This window comes from Crassostrea angulata, chromosome 10 (assembly GCF_025612915.1).
Source record: "Crassostrea angulata isolate pt1a10 chromosome 10, ASM2561291v2, whole genome shotgun sequence".
Lineage (NCBI taxonomy): Eukaryota > Metazoa > Mollusca > Bivalvia > Ostreida > Ostreidae > Magallana > Magallana angulata.
The window spans coordinates 44,731,304-44,743,671 of record NC_069120.1 but is presented as its reverse complement, the minus strand read 5'-3'; the positions used below and the strand labels follow the sequence as shown (position 1 = coordinate 44,743,671).

Genomic DNA, 12,368 nt, shown 5'->3' with positions numbered 1-12,368 from the left:
CCTTTTCAGCAAATACAATATTCCACTTGATCGCATGCTGACTAACGTTTTTCATGCTAATTGTTAGACCATAATTAAGCAACTAATTGTCCACGGACTTTTCCGTTTTTTCCTCGATTACGACAAAGAGCACACGGCGGGTGTGACCGGTCAGCAGAGGATGCTCACTACTCGGCACCTGATCCTACCTCTATTTTTAGAGGTCCGTGTTGCTCTGCTTTTAATTTGTATTTCGTTTTATGGATATTTGAGATGGTTGACAGTTTGTTATTGTCATTTCTTCATCCAACGAACAAAGAAAACTATTTCAAAGTAAGGAAATTTTTCTTATATTTTTAATATCCATTAATCATTTTTTGATATGTATCTTCTTATGCCATTATTTTGTTAAAAAGATAAAAAGCGTAAATTATTAAAATCTTTATATTTAAATGTCCAAACAACAGGGACAACTGCTTTGTTTGAATTGAGAAGCCTCCAACCCTTGCAGGGTTTATCTTTCTTTAATATAGGAACACGGCTTAAGACATATCAATACCAAATTTTATTATTACCAAATAAATACGCTTTAAAAGAATATTGAATAATAATATATCTCTTTTTTTAAATAATTTAGCCCAAGTTGTAAATTATTTTGCCAAAAGATCGCATGTGAGAATGTTAACGTAATTCAGATATATTATGTGTTAATCATTTTATAAGTTCGATGGAGGACCGTTCCACGATAAATGCGACTGAAGAATAAGCTAACACATTTACTTATAAAGTAAACACCGCTTCATTACTTGAACTAATGACATTGACAGCGGACCAAAAACATAGAAATCTTAAATTGGTATCGGTCTTTGTTACGTACAGTAATGTGCCTAAGTACTTTTGAAATCTTTGTTTAAAATATAATGTTCGTATTAATACAATGTAGATATAGCCAAGATATAATTTGACGTAATAATTAACGAAAGATTTTAGTTGATATTATAAGTAAATGATGTTTTACGGATCCGCCGACAAAGTTTTTGCAATATTTGAAAAAACTCCATTTAACCCTCTTTTTATTACTGCCTACCAAATTTTTAGTCGATCATTAAATATAAATCCGGAAATGTCCGTTCTTGGTTTGAATTCTACATATTGTTAATCAAAATCATGTAAACGCTTTTAAAAGGGACTTTCAGGTTGCACAACACTATTAAATTCCCCTATATAAACTTACCAAACCCATTCACCTTTGGACTGCTCTCACTCAGGTACAACAAACTTCCCAGACAACTCCTTTCACATGTAAAAGTACTATTCTTACTGTACATTTCAGTACCAAAATATACCTACCCATCCACAAACTTTAAGGCGTGGGACTTTGTTTACATGGAAGTCAAGCAGGTGCTTGAAAACCATGCCTGGAGCCAAATCACCCCACTCTGTATTAAAAAAAACTTTTAAAAATATTTCTTGGCCTCTTCAATTTTTTAAAGCATATCATCTGAAGCAAAATACTTGAATTTACACCTCATAAAAAAATGGGCACCCACCTCTTAGGAAAAACCCTTAAATCAAAGGGAAAAACTGGGTTCTATATTCTGTCCGCCATGTTTTGCCGTGAACCTTCAGAGAAATAGTGTTGTGAAACCTGCAATAAAATAAGGATTTTTTAAAGAATTTTATAAAATGCTGTTTTAGGAACTTGAAAGATATCTGTAATTGATATTGTATATGAATTTTTGCTTTTAAAGGCTTACAAAGCACTACAGGCCAAATGAAAAATGTGTATATTTGAAGTGAGTAGTGTTCAAGTGGATATTTTCTAAGCACTGCATAGGTGTTTGTAAATTTATAAATTTAATTATTTGTACTTTATAAAAGAGTATGAAATTTTCACAGATTGTTGTTGAGATATTAGATTTGTATTTGCCTGTGTTTCGTGTGATTCTTTGAGCAGTGTATGTATTTTTTTTACCTTTCATTGTGTAAATATTGCTTATGATATGATAAAATTATGAAATAGATTATTAAACCAAAACAGTGTGTTGTGTTTTAATTCAAAACATGAATTTAAACAAAGATAAATACCTTGGCATCCATTTTACTGCAAAGACATTAAGGATCTGCCACTCTGCCACTCTTATAAACCATGAAGGTCCAATTTGGCACGGGGCTCACACAAGAGCCAAGCACTGGAGGCTGAAGAAACATAAGTCATGGTCAATTCATAAGATCCTAACAACAAATCAAAGTTGCTGAATGCTTGACCACAAGACATTCTACTGAGCATTACCAGAAAGCAAGCAGCAAATTAGAAAATGAAGGGACAAAGCAAAAGTAAGAGTGCGCATTTGAAAGCCAAGGATGGCCGTCGCAGAGGTCCTGGCCATAGGGGATGGAGTAAAAAGAGGCAGCCCTCCAAGTATTTAAGAAGTCAAACAACACAGATCAGCAAGACAGGAAAATGCATTCTGAAGGGTGTGGCCTCAGCCATAGACACCACAGGATCCATCATGCAACTCCACCCGAGAGCTGAATGCCCTACCTACCTTGAGTTTGATTTTGAAGCTGAACGACAAAAGGGAGTCTGCTGGAAAGAGACCCTAAAATGCCTGTACTGCAATTTCTGATCAGAGCAAAATAACCTGTACGAAGCTTTTAAGAAATGCAGACAGACAGCCGGAATCCAAAGACTGCTAAACCAAACGTAAGCCTATGGGTAGCCTTAATGGACAATCCAATAATGGGGACCAGCCTACAAGAAATATTCCTGGCCCTCAACTGTCCAGCCCCATCTTACACCGGACTGCAACCAATGGGAGTAAGGTTGGTCCAAGGATGGTGGAGATGGTAAAAGAAGATATGAGACGTAAAATAACGTACCTGAAGGCCACCCATGGAAAACTGCGGATACCCACGCCTCACACCCATACTCGTTGAAGGTGACGGCCACTACAATAATCCATTGTACTCGTCTCGGGACAGGAATCCATTCCATCCTTTTACACAGAGTACTTACACCATAAGTGAAAATCTTACCTTTGAGAAAAAAATCATAGGTGTCACTGCAAAAAAACTTTGCCGAAGCGTACAAAGGGAAGCAAGTGTCCAGAGCATCCAGGAAAATGCTCAGCGTTCCTAACCATGGATGCACCCATCGGCTGTGAACACAGGAATCTGTCATGACTTCCTTACAGACAGAGAACCCATCCTCATTAGCCATATGACTACAGATGGAGACAGTGCCGCATTCCGCGGTGTTCAAATAGCAATAAGGGAACATGGACAGACCGTAGAGGCCCTGAGAGATACCCGGCACCTTGCTCAATTCCAGAATAAGGCGGCGGACAATGCAAAATTTAGCCAGAACATGTTTCCCAGGAGGGCTGCCACTGAGAGGCAGACCACAAAAAGAAAATTTTCAGTGGACCTAATGAAGAAGTGCACAGCTGAGTATGATATAGCACAGAAAAAATTCTGAAGGGTTCAGAAAAGCTGATCCACACCCGAAGCTTTGCAACAGATGCCGTAGTTGATTGCTACTCGGGCCAGTGCGGCAGTACTTGCACAGAACATTCACTTGTGTGCAGCGGCATACCTACAGACTGCTGGCCAAAGGAGTGCCTACCACCAAACTCAAGAAACAATGACCCCACCCCGGAGGATGAAGAGACCATACGCCGCCTCGTAGGCTTCCGGTTTAGCAGGAGTACCATCACCACTACCCGATATGATACAAATACTCAGAAGTCCGAGGCACTTCATAAAGGATACTTTAAATCCAATCCAAAGAATGTTACCTGTGCCGTGAACTTTGAGCCCCAAATCTATTCTGCCATCCACTGGATGAACCATGGTCCCGAGAAATCCACCGTCTTAAAGTGTGCTGCCCTTGGTGCTCCCCTGCCTGAAGATACCCGTGTGATGAGACAACTAGAAAGAACACAGGAGATATACATAACGGACAACAGGGGAAACAATCATTTGCATACCGCACAAGAAGACAGACCTTCGTCAAGGAGAAATTTGAGATGTACTTCCAAAAAAAAACTGGTACCGAGGCCGGATATTCCAAGGGAATGAGTGATCCCTCCATACCAAAGAGTGTCACTAAGAACAAAAGTGAACACTCGTACAACAAGCAACAAAAGTGACTTACCTCTACCGCTCAAAAAGACAATAAGGATAGCCGGCACGTTTTAAGAAGAATTTTAGGACTAAATTCTTACATAGTTGTCTCTCATTATTGACATGTGCTTCTTCTAGACTTAAGTGCAATGGATTTATGCAAAGTGAATTGTGACATATGTGTGAAATTTGTCTATCATGTGGAATATGTAATGTATTTGTGTGCAACATGTACATAAATCTGTGTGCCAGGAAAACTTTTCTTGTGTTGTCATTCCCCCTCCTCCGACTATTTGTAGCTTGATTACTATAAAAAAAATCACACCCCAAACCATTCACCCTTCCCCTATCAACTTTTTCTAATAAAACTTTTAATTTCTCTCGTCTCCTTTCAGCATCCATGATTTTTGTAAAAAAAAAATCCCTTTGATATTATTATTCTTTTATTATTACTCTTTTATTAAGTTTATATAAAATTTAGTATCATAACAAATTAGTATAAATAAACACATAAGTAAGTAAAATGCTCACCATTGTACCATTCATGATTACTGAATTATATGTGAGAGTAAATATGCTTTAACTTTTTAATGACGTTTTACATAAAATAAAAGTTATTATTTGTTTTGGTTATGGGAGAACAATACCATTTACACCATTTATGTAAGAATCTTGTAGTGCACTTTTGTGATTAAATTACTTTAAAAACTCCATTAGCATGGCTTAATATTTTTTCCTCCTTCTGAACATCCTCGCCATCCTTGGACCAGATATTATAATCTCTCTACTGAGCCGGTCTTTGGGGGAAAAGGTGTTTTCACATACAATGATTTTTGTTTCACTATTTTTTTTTCTTAAATTCATTAACATCACCAGATTATTTTGTAATGTCCCTTCATCAAAGACTGTTCCTTTCTTGCTGAAGTTTAATAAATATTTATGTTGTTTATTTATTTGAAACACTTTCATGTGGATGTTGATTTATTTTTTCAAGGCTAACAATCTTCTTTTTTTTTTTTTTAAATTTCTAGAGCTCACTATCAATTTTACTTTCACTGTCCCACATTCTTTCTTCTTCTGATGTGGTCTATGACTTTGTCAAGATCATCTTTCTTCTTTTTTCTTTCTCTTTATATCCTCTTCTTTCTCTTTTAAGTTGGTGTAAGTTTGTTCTTTTTCATGGTTTGTACAGTGATTTTTTTCTCTTTCTCACTTTTGTTATTGAACCACTATTATGTTTTATTATTTCCATATAATAGTTTACTTTCCAGAGTATTACTTGATGACATGGAAGATTATCGTACATGATAATCAACCTGTCCCATCAAGTGTTCCATACAAATATTGCTCGAGGGGCGGGATGAACACTTCAAATCTAAATTTGTCTGTACATTAAAATATTAACCATCCTTTAAAAAATCAGCAAATAGTTTTTCAACTTTGGACTTCGAAACAATACACAGGCGTTTGATAAAAACACATGTCAAATGATCATTTAAAGGATATGTTAATAAAAAATCAGAAACAGTATCTTTTTATCCCGGTTCTTCAAAAAGTCTAATTTTCTGTCTTAAAGCTAATATTATTTCTTTTGCAAAATAATCTAAAACATGAATAAAAAATTTCAAAAACTGACTCGATTGTTAAAATATTATTCACTTCCATTGTTTTTAACCAATATCGTCCTGTTAATAATTTACATAAAAAACCAAGTGCTCTTTAAATTGTTAAAATACATTTGTTTTGTAATGATAAAACAATAGCTTTTTGGAAAATTAAAAGAAAATGTTGACGATAAAGGGTATTGAAGTAAAAGATTGTGTATAAAAAAGTACCAGGAACATTATAAAAACAAATATTAAAACGATTTTCTCTGATATTCATTAAAGGAATTTTATCAATGCCCTGGCTTTTAAAATACAAATGTGAAATGTTTGGATCTTCAGTGCTATTTAAAAAAAATTGCATACACATCTTAAAATAAACATTGTAAATCGCTCTTTAGTAGAGCTGGTGTGTCAATCGAGATAAATATTGAGCTCTTTTTCAATATGAAATATTTCTTCTAAACACACCTCAGAAAATTGAAGTAGGGGATGAACTGAACATTTAAAAGATTGAACACTATGAGATATATCCCGACATAAAATATGATTAACCTTCTGTTCTGTGGAACTCCTATCCGTCATAAAACATGAAAAAGAATTTTAAAAATTGATATTTATCCCTCTCGTTATTCACAATATCATTAACAATCTCCTTTGTAGCACTCACATACGTCTCTCCCTTCCCATCACTTACTTCTCTCACACCTGCTGTCAAAACTTTCTCCCCTGTACTAATTTGAACAGTATAAAAATGATGCCTTTTTTTGTAGTTGTATTTTTTACACTTAAATTTAAAAAATTTTAAACAGCTTCTAAAACAGGACCAATTCGGTTAACACCAATATTTCTACTTTTAAAAAAAGTATTCAGATTTCTCAATTTTTAATTATAAGGACAACCTTTAGCATCTTCTTCAAAATCTAAAATCTTCTTCACATGTACATTATTCATATTCATCTTCTACCATATCATTTTTCTCAGAAATTAAATTGTCAATTTCACATATGAGTTCTTGAATATAAGTATTTAGGGTATCACATTGAACCCCTGTATCCACATTTTTTTCTTGTTGGTCCTTCCTCTGAGAGACGTTTACTTTTTTTCAGTTTTCTCACCTTTTCTTTGGTCTTTCATTTTCTGGTTAATTTCTTTAATTTTGTAACTATGGATTTTGTCTTTAAGTTTAATATTTTCCCTTTATTAATTGGGATGTAATAATGTCTTGTTCAGGTCTTGTCTTTACTTTTTCAGTGTCAGTTTGTGATAGTACACATGTGCTTGCTGGTTTGTTTTTTGGTTTTTGACGGAATTTTGAATTTTTTCTTTTTATATTGGTCATATATTGATTTTTTACGGATAGATTTATTTAGTCTTTGAAATTTTTTGATATATTTTTTTAATTTTCCAATGTAAGCTGCTTTTATTAATTCAAAATTTATCGATGTGCAGAGTATTGTAGATTTCTTTATGGACTCCATTCATGGAACCGTTATTAAGGTCTTCCGTTTCCAACGGAAGACCTTATAGTTTTCGTACTGTTTCTTATTATTAAGGTCTTCCGTTTCCAGCGGAAGACCTTATTGTTTTCGTACTGTTTCTTCTTCTTCTTATTATTTTTTTTTCCAAATTTTGTGCACGAGATTTCTCGAAATCTATACGACCGATCTCAACCATTTTTTCACAGATGGTTGGGCGTGATCTAAACTTCATACATTTTTCTTAATTTTTTCGTAGTCACTTCCGGTACCGAATTGTCGGCCATTTTGTAATTTTTGACGACCCATTTTGTGCAGCTATAAACTCGAAAACCGTAAGAGATATGAATATGAAATTTTCAGGATAGGTAGACGATAGTTTGAAGTTGTGCAGCATGTAGTTGTTTAATGCCTGTTGTGCCATTTCTTGGAGCTCGCCTGGGCACGAAAATTGGGTACGAATTTTCATTCAAAATTTTCACACGTTTTGATCTGTATCTTTTTATCAGTTGATATTTTGTTAAGACATATATAACTAAAGTGGTAGATAATCAAAAGTTCTTTCCAACAAAATCTAGAAAAAGGGGCTGGCCCCTTTATTTAGGGGCCAAGGCACTCTTAAACTCTATTACGAATAACTTAAAAATGATAAAGATTTTGTAATGCATTATAGAAGCAAAGTTGTTGATCGTACCAATATCTATCAGAAAAAATCATTGCCACGCCCATTTATTACGTAATTAGGAATTTTTAGGGGCCAGAGTACTTAAACTTTGACGCAATATAACTAGAGAAGTAGACATATTTTGTTAGACATGATAGAAGAGAAAATGTTTGAATTTATGATTTAAATCGATTCCACTTATCAAAACACGAATTCCTGTCCCCATTAAGGATCTAGAGGGCTGGCCCCTTAGTAATCGCTTGAACATTGGGGGAAATATCAGATTTAAAAGATGCGATCGGAAGGCAAACCGAAAGTAGAAATCGCGGGTTCAGTTTACACCTACGCGGGGAAGTCCAAAAACAATGGATAATGCATTCTGCACATGTAATACAGTCTTTAGAGAATGCATTCTGCTCATTTATTTCAGCCTTTAGAGTTGTTGTCACGTCGTTTACGAGAATTTTCTAATGTTTGAATTAAACGGGATTGATCTATTCTTGATAAAGGAAGAAATGACAAAATACGTAACATGTAAATTTATTCAGTATCAAGTCGATGACTTATATTTTCACAACTCTAACATTCATAAGTCATTCATACGCTCTCTGTGGTCTAGATTTAATGGAATACAACAATTATACATGCACCAGAATTATCATACGAATACTTACATCCCATGCATTGTGTACATTTGGATTCCCCGTACAATCACTAAGTGCCGTTTGATTTCAGGATTTCCTTATAAATTGTTCATTCCGCTCTATATTTAGCAGACAATATGAATGAGGTCCGATGTACATTTACACCAGTTTCTATTTGGGTTGAGTGTAAAGTTTTGGAGTTAGAATTTTTTTCTACAGTACAAGTCAAGCAAGGCAACTGAAGCCCAAAAGCCCAAAAAATTATAACTCCGCAAAAAATGAACGCGATGGTCTGGTCTTTGGTACACTATTTTATTAGGACATGAAGTTGATGTTCAAGACAAAACGAGTTTAGAAAACTGAATGACTGATGACTGAAAAAGGGAGGGGGAAGGGGGGGGGGGGAGTGTTACGGTAACTTCTAAATAACATTGTAAATAAATGCTATCAAACATTGAACGATTTTCTTGGGGCGTTTTTTTTTTTTAATTTTTTTGGGTATGTTGCGTATGAGGGCTTCCGATAAAAATATCAAGGTCAAAGGTCATAGGTCAAGGTTATATTAGGAATAAAAATTAAAACAACACTTGTGTTATTTTTCATAGTCTGTTAGGAAGATCAATGCATGTCACTATGGACGGCTCTAAAGGGGGGGGTCAAAAGTCGGGGTCAAATGTCAAGGTCAAAGGTGAAGGGTCAAGGTCAAAGGTAAAGGGTCAAGGTCACTCTGAATTTTCGAACATTCATTCTTCAAAGAGAGAAAACTCTTGGGGAAAAAAAGCACAACTCGGTTAGGGGGGGGGGTCAAAGGTCAAGGTCAAAGGTAAAGGGTCAAGGTCACTCTGAATTTTCGAACATTCATTCTTTAAAGAGAGAAAATTCTTTCGAGAATAATTTTAGTTTTCAAATTATAATAGTCATTTTTAGGCCCCTCAAACCCCTTTAAGGTGTCAAAAAGTAGCCCCTCGGAGCATGTTTTTTAAATTGTACTTTTCGATCTGAACAATAAACTGAAAAAATTTTGAAAATCGGATAAATAGTAAAAAAGTTACAAATTAAGGGCTGTTTTTATCTTCGGCCCCTCCACACCCCTTATTTTTTGCAATATTATTCCCAGGACCCTTTTCAGGTCTGCGCATTGCGTTAATCATTATGTAGATGAAATATTAAAAGCTACACTCTAAAACTATGCGAGAAAACGTAAAACGCGTGAATTCGTACTGTTTCTTATTAAGGTCTTCCGTTTCCAGCGGAAGACCTTATTGTTTTCGTACTGTTTCTTATTAAGGTCTTCCGTTTCCAACGGAAGACCTTATAGTTTTTGTACTGTTTCTTATTATTATTTTTATTATTAAGGTCTTCCATTTCCAACGGAAGACCTTATAGTTTTCGTACTGTTTCTTATTAAGGTCTTCCGTTTCCAACGGAAGACCTTATAGTTTTCGTACGATTTCTTATTATTATTAAGGTCTTCCGTTTCCAACGGAAGACCTTATAGTTTTCGTACTGTTTCTAATTATTATTATTATTTTTTCCAAATTTTGTGCACGCGATTTCTCGAAAACTATTCAGCCGATTTCAGCTATTTTTGCACAGATGATGAGTCATGATCTGAATTTTATATGTTTTTGAAATTTTATTGTCGTCACTTCCGGTACCGATTTATCGGTCATTTTGTAGTTTTTTACGACCTATTTTGTGCAGAGTTGATCTCAAAAACTATTAGAGATATGCTAATGAAATTTTCAGGATGGGTAGTCTATAGTCTGAAGTTGTGCAGTATTATTTTGTTTTACGCCAGTGGCGCCATTTCTTGGAGCTCGCCTAGGCACGAAAATTGGGTACGAATTTTTATCCAAAATTTTCATACGTTTTGATCTGTATCTTTTTATCAGTTGATATTTTGTTAACACATATATAACAAAAGTGGTAGAGAATCAAAAGTTCTTTAAACAGAAATCAAGAAAAAGGGGCTGGCCCCATTTTAAAGGGGCCAAGACACTCGTAAACTCTATTACAAATAACTAAAAAATAATAAAGATTTTTTAATGCACTATAGAAGCAAAGATGTTGATCGTTACAATATTTATAAGAAAAAATCATTGCCACACCCCTTTATTACGTAATAAGGGATTTTTAGGGCCCAAAGTACTTAAACTTTGACGCAATATATCTCGAGAAGGAGACATATTTTGTTAAACATCATAGAAGAGAAAATGTTCGCATTAATGATTTGAATGGATTCCACTTATCAAAACACCAATGGCTGTCCCCATTAGGGATCTACAGTGCTGGCCCCTAAAATATTCAAACATTTGTATCTCAAAAATGAACAACAATTCAAGATGGGTGTAAGAACAAAAAATGTTTGTATTCTCAAGACCTTTTCAAAGTGATCAAGAAAAAGGGGCTGGTCCCTTTAATTAGGGGCCAAAAGACTCGTAAACTCTATTAAAAATAACTTAAAAACGATAAAGATCTTGTTATCAATTATAGAAGCAAAGTTGTTGATAATACCAATATCTATCAGAAAAATTCATTGCCACGCCCCTTTATTACGCAGTAGGGATTTTAGGGGCCCAAAGTACTTAAACTTTGACGCAATATATCTAGAAAAAGAGACATATTTCGTTATGCATTGTAAAAGAGAAAATGTTAACATTGATGATTCTAATCGATTCCATTTATCAAAGCATCAATGTCTGTCCCCATTTAAGGATCTAGAGGGCTGGCCCCTAAAATATTCAATCATTTTCATCTAAAAAATTAACAATTTTAGTTGGGTGTAAGAACAACAAATGTTAGTATTCGTGGGACCTTTTGAATGAACTCAAGAAAAAGGGGCTGGTCCCTTAAATTATGGGCCAAGAGACTCGTAAAGTCTTTTACACATACCTTAAAACAATCAAGATTTTTAAAGCATTATAGAAGCAAAGTTGTTAATCGTAACAATATTAGTTTGTAAAACTCATTGCCACACCCATTAAAGACTTAATTAGGGATTTTAGAGGACTAAAACCTTAAATCTTTAATGTGCTGTATGTAAAAAAGAAAAACACTGAATTCTGAAATTTCATTGATATTCTAATCGTATCGTTTAAAAAATTAACGGAAGATCTACTCGTTACTCGTAACGAGATCGTATCTAGTTATTATTATTTTTTTCCACAAATTTTGTGCACGAGATTTCTCGAAAACTATTCAACCGATTTCGACCATTTTTTCAGAGAAGATGAGTCTTGATATAAACTTCATACGTTTTTGAGATTTTTCCTGTCGGCACTTCCGGAACCGATTTATCGGCCATTTTGTACATTTTTACGACCTATTTTGTGCAGAGCTGATCTCAGAAACTATCAGAGATATGACTATGAAATTTTCAGGATGGGTAGTCTATCGTCTGAAGTTGTGCACTATTATTTTATTTTACGCCAGTGGCGCCATTTCTTGGAGCTCGCCTAGGCACGAAAATTGGGTACGAATTTTCATTCAAAATTTTCATACGTTTTCATCTGTATCTTTTTATCAGTTGATATTTTGTTAAGACATATAGAACAAAAGTAGTAGAGAATCAAAAGTTCTTTCCAACAAAATAAAAAATAAGTGGCTGGCCCCTTTATTTAGGGGCTAAAACACTCGTAAACTCTATTACAAATAACTTAAAAACGATAAAGATTTTGTAATGTATTATAGAAGCAAAGTTGTTGATCGTACCAATATCTATTAGAAAAAATTATTACCACGCCCATTTATTACGTAATTGGGGATTTTTAGGGGATTTTTATCCAAAATTTTCATACGTTTTGATCTGTATCTTTTTATCAGTTGATATTTTGTTAACACATATATAACAAAAGTGGTAGAGAATCAA

At 34.5% G+C, this 12,368-nt stretch overlaps 1 pseudogene; it reads right to left on the bottom strand.

The window, feature by feature from the left end:
* Positions 1–4,798: 4,798 nt before the first annotated feature.
* Positions 4,799–5,991, bottom strand: LOC128165896 (uncharacterized; annotated as a pseudogene).
* Positions 5,992–12,368: the final 6,377 nt, after the last annotated feature.